Source organism: Lathyrus oleraceus, chromosome 5, assembly GCF_024323335.1.
Source record: "Lathyrus oleraceus cultivar Zhongwan6 chromosome 5, CAAS_Psat_ZW6_1.0, whole genome shotgun sequence".
Lineage (NCBI taxonomy): Eukaryota > Viridiplantae > Streptophyta > Magnoliopsida > Fabales > Fabaceae > Lathyrus > Lathyrus oleraceus.
In genome coordinates this window covers 566,230,854-566,236,358 of record NC_066583.1, presented here as the reverse complement: position 1 = coordinate 566,236,358, position 5,505 = coordinate 566,230,854, and the positions used below count along the sequence as shown (strand labels likewise).

The following is a 5,505-nucleotide window of genomic DNA, read 5'->3' as shown; positions in this document are numbered from 1 at the left end:
AAGATAGCAGCAGCTTCTTCAGTCTGATCAACATGGATGAAACCTCCACTCTTGAACAAACCACACTCGTTGAATGCCCCAGAACAATAGCCAATGCCAGCCCGGGATTTATTGTTTTCAATCTCAATCATCTTCCCTAAACCAACAACTACACCACATTCAATGGCCAGTTTCGCATCACGGTAGGAAGCAAATGAAGGAGACCTCTTCTCAATTGGCTCAGCAATAGATAAAGCTTGGAAAGGCATTCCAACTTCATCCTCATCATCAATATACGAGAAAGAAGACAAGTGGCTAACCAGGAGAGCCTTTTCTCCCCCTACCACAACCAGTTTCTTATTCTTAACGAATTTCAGCTTCTGGTGTATGGTGGATGTCACGGCGCCAACCTCGTGAATCCATGGTCTACCAAGGAGACAGCTATAAGATGGGTGGATATCCATAACCTGGAAGGTAACTTGGAAATCACTTGGTCCAATCCTGATTGGGAGATCAACTTCCCCAATCACAGTCTTACGCGACCCATCAAAAGCCTTCACAACAACACCACTCTGCCTCATGGGAGGCCCCTGATATGACAATCTCGAAAGAGTGGTCTTTGGCAATACATTCAGAGATGACCCAGTGTCCACCAGCACGTTGGACATAGCATCATTCTTGCAATTCATAGAAATATGTAGAGCCATGTTGTGGTCTCTTCCCTCCTCAGGGAGATCAGCGTCACAGAAACTCAAAGTGTTGCAAGCAGTGATATTTGCAACTATGCTATCAAACTGTTCTATCGTGACATCATGATCAACATAAGCCAGGTCCAATACTTTCTGCAGAGCCTCCCTATGGGGTTCTGAATTCAGAAGTAAAGATAAAAAGGAGATTTATGACGGCGTTTGTAGAAGCTGGTCTACAACGTTGTACTCACTCTTCTTGATGAGCTTCAGCATCTCATCACATTCTTCATTCACAATGCCACTCGGGCCAACAGAAGAAACAGGAGTCTTTTGTACAGAGGAGGGTTTGGCAACAACAAGTGTCGGGTTCTGAACATTCACTGCAGTACCAACTGGACGCTCAGCCGAATCAGAAGCAACATGAGGCTTCGGGGGTGCAGAAAACACACGACCACTACGGGTCAACCCGCTCACATCATCAATATTAACCACGGAGGTTGAAGGCAACGACACTTCTTTCCCATCTTCCACAGCAACGGGATTATACCGGAAGGGAATAGCTTTATCTGAAGAATAAGGCACAGGGCCTGCAGGCTTGATCACTAGAGAAGGAGAGACCTTCGGCTTGCTACCATCGTAACGGATGACAACAGGCTCAGGCAACTTGAACACAGGAGAAATAACATTGACCTCTGGTTCGTCTTCGTCAACATTCCTGTTCTGAAGAATCTCTATGGTACCTTCATCCAACAGCTCTTGAAGCTCTCTTCGCACTTGGCGATAACCAAATCTATTGACAGAGCAAATACGGCATTTGTCATGGTCATGCTCCATATGGCTGTACTGACACAGCAAACGATGCAACTCGACCAATGATTGTCGAATATGACTCATATATTTGACTTTATACTTCCCAGGGCACCCCTGGACCATGTTCACTGATTTCCCATGCTCGGGCAATGGGTTCTTTGTAACATTGGGGCCTGAGTCCTCGAAGCTCAGGATGCCGCACCGCATAAGGTCTTGAACCTTAGTCTTCAATGGATAGCAGTTTTCAATGTTGTGACCCGGAGCACCGGAACGATAAACACAATGTTGATCTGGCTTGTACCACCACTGCGGGTTAGCAGGCACAGCCGGAGGATCCCTGGGAGTAACCAGTTTCCTCTCCAACAAGGAAGGATATAGTTCAGCATATGACATAGGAATGGGATTGATAACACGAAATTATATCATATTTTAGGACTTAATTCCATTAAATTCTATGACTATTTATTTCGGTTTACTGCATTTTATGAGATATTACGTGGTATTTTCTTCCTATTTGTCTCAGGTAGTCTATTTTGAAGACCAAGTGAAAATGGAAGAAAAGGAGGTGCAAAAAGGAGAGAAAAAGAACCAAATGCCAAAGCCCAGCCCAAAGCGCAAAACATAAAGGCACTACCTGTGACGGACGTCACAAGGTGCGTGACGAGCGTCACGCAAAGCAGCCTTGTGACGGGCATTACACATGGTGTGACGAGCGTCACACCATTCCACTATCTTTTTGGCGCAAGTAACGCCCGCAGAAGACTTGAAGAGACGTTGAGGAGTTTGTGTCCTATATCCACGCCATGCATTTAGCCACGTTGAAGACCCTTGGGAAACGAAAAGCAGTTACCAACACCAATATAAATAGCTACTTCAAAGACCTAAAAGGGTTCCTCGGTTTTTCCACGCTCACACTGCCGAAGCTTTTCCAATTTTCTTTCTTTTTAGCCTCTGCAATTTTCTTTTCCAGCAACTTAACATTGTTTATTTATTTATTTCTTTTGCAAGTTCTACGTTTTTTTTCCCTTGCAATTTACCTTTCCCTTTTTAGCATTTAGATATTTTTCGCATAATAGTTTCTACACCGGAAGCTATTGTGTAACTTTTTATCGGATCTAACCTTACGTTAGATTCTAGTTTTATTTCCTTGGTTTAATTTATTGTTTAATTGAAGAATCCAAGAACAAATCCTACCGGCTTGTGGTGGAGTGTTCAAGAATATTGTATTACGCATTCAGGTTCTTTAATCATTATTTAATGTTTTGTTTTATTATTTATTTATATTATCTGCCTAGAATGAGTCTGTTTATGCATGATATGTATTCTGGTTCGTTTAGCATGTCTAGCTAATTCGCCTAGATATCGGTATGTAAAGTAAGCAGAATAAGGGATCAAGACTGAGTCGGTCTATTTAAACTTAAAATTAAAATCAATCTTTTTACGGTCTCAACTTACAGGTTTAATAACAAGATTTTTTACAAAAGTAAAGGACATAAAGAAGTTAAAATCAATAGAGCGAGAGTTTGAGGTTTTAACTGGACAGTGTAAGTTAGGCATTAATTCTAGATCAGGGCGAGAGCAAGTTTTAGAGTTAATTAAATTCTGACCTTTTCCAAAAAGTATTTTAAAGATTGAATGTGAGGACGAGAGTTAAGCATTTGGATTTAATTATATAACCTAAGTCAACAGAGCGAGAGTTTGAGATAAGGGTGTTTAAAACGGTCAGTATTTTCTTAAGAAGAGTTTCTGCAACTTTATTGCTTTCAAAAAGTGGTTTTTGACTTAATTATAAGTGACAGCTACATTAATATAAAATCATGGTTTATTCAACAGAGCGAGAGTTTGAGATAAAACCTTTAACCAATAAAGTTAACCGAAACGATTTATTTTAAAACCAAGAAACCGACAAAGACTTGATTCCCTAGTTTTGACGAAATACATACCGATATCCGTTTTATTAATATTTAAGCTAGATCTTAGTTTAGCCTTTAGTTTTTCCCCAAACAATCAAACATTTCTCACCTTAGCTTTACGTAGTAACCTTAGATAACGGTATATCGATTCATAAGTCCCTGTGGGATCGATATCTTTTAAAACTACGCGATAGAACTGTGCACTTGCAGTTTGTATCCCATTCTCGACTCACACAGTCGAGCGATCAGGGATCGAAACTGATCTTCTTCCTATCATAATTCAAATTGGCCTGATTACTAGTACTGCCACGAGGCTGGTAAGCCTGTTGCTGTGGACGATATTGCTGTTGATACTGAGGCTGTTGCTGATGCTGATGCTGATTAGGCTGCTGATACTGAGCACTATCTCTGAAAACAGGTGCTATATGAGCCACCTGGTGCTGATGACGCACTGGCTTCCTCTTAACAGAGGGTCTTCTTGGTTTAGCATGGGATTGCACAGCATGTGCCTCTCCATCTTTCTTCTTAAACGCCCCATACCGTTTAGAAGAGCTCTCATCTTTTGCCAATCGTCCTTCACGGACACCTTCCTCCAGACGCATCCCCATGTTCACCATCTCGGTGAAATCAGAGGGAGCACTTGCAACCATCCGCTCATAATAGAATGAGCTAAGAGTCTTCAAAAAGATCTTAGTCATTTCTTTCTCTTCCAGCAGAGGAGTAATCTGAGCTGCTAACTCTCGCCACCTCTGGGCATACTCCTTAAATGTCTCTTTATCCTTCTGAGACATGGCCCTGAGTTAATCAGGGTTAGGCGCCATATCAACATTATACTTGTACTGCTTGACGAAGGCTTCGCCAAGATCGTTGAAGGATCGGATGTTTGCACTATCAAGGCTCATAAGGCGAACCACTCTATTTACGAATCAACGATATCGAACTGTATCTCCGAGTCTTACGACGAATTCGGGAATACCGTGCTGAAAACAATCTCCCTCCTATCGAATTTCCTGACCTCAAAGATCTTCTTCTTTCACCCGAGATGGCAGAACCAGCTCGTGCTCTTAGAGATTACGCCGCTCCATCGCAAGATGAGCCGCATTCAAGTATTGCTCCGCCCGCAATCGAAGCAAACAACTTCGAACTTAAACCTTCGCTGTTGTAGGCTGTGCAACAGAACCAATTCTCTGGAAATCTTACCGAGGATCCAAACCTACATTTATCCGTATTTGTCCAATACGCCGATACTGTTAAAGCTAATGGTGTCACTTCAGAGGCAATTCGACTTCGTCTTTTTCCTTTCTCATTAAGAGATAGCGCTAGAAGATGGCTTCAATCTCTCCCTTCCAACTCAGTCACCACATGGAACGAGTTGAAGAAAGTTTTTCTTGCCCGATACTTTCCGCCAAGCAAAACAGCTATGTTAAGAGCCCAGATAAACGGATTTAAACAGAAAGACAACGAGTCTCTTTTCGAAGCATGGGAAAGATACAAAGACATGATGAGACTTTGCCCACACCATGGTTTGGAAGACTGGTTAGTAATTCATACATTTTATAATGGTCTCTTATACAACACAAGGTTAACAATAGACGCCGCTGCAGGTGGTGCACTAATGAACAAACCTTATGCTGATGCCTACCAGCTTATCGAGAGCATGGCCCAAAACCACTATCAGTGGGGAACCGAACGAACAACGGTGGAAAAACCTCAAACGAAAACTGGCATGTACGAGATAAGTAACCTTGATCACGTTAATGCAAAAGTGGATGCTTTGGTCCAGAAAATTGAAAGTTTAAACGTATCACCCCAGCCGCCGTGGTTGCTATAACTCAGAATTGCGAGGTCTGTGGAATCCAAGGTCACACTCCTGCGGAATGTCAACTCTTGACTGGAATCCAAGCAGAGCAAGTGAACTACGCTCAAGGAAGCCCCTATTCGAACACCTATAACCCAAATTGGAAGAACCATCCAAACTTTTCATATAAGAGCAATAATGCTTTGTACGCACCTGGACAGTCTCCAAATCAAGCCCCATCTATACCTCCGGGATATCAGAAACCGAATCCATCCATGCCTAACAATAACACCCCTAGGAAATCCAACTTGGAAAT

General features: G+C 42.3%; 1 pseudogene; it reads right to left on the bottom strand.

The window, feature by feature from the left end:
- Positions 1–4,818: 4,818 nt before the first annotated feature.
- LOC127089321 (uncharacterized) lies at positions 4,819–4,918 on the bottom strand (annotated as a pseudogene).
- Positions 4,919–5,505: the final 587 nt, after the last annotated feature.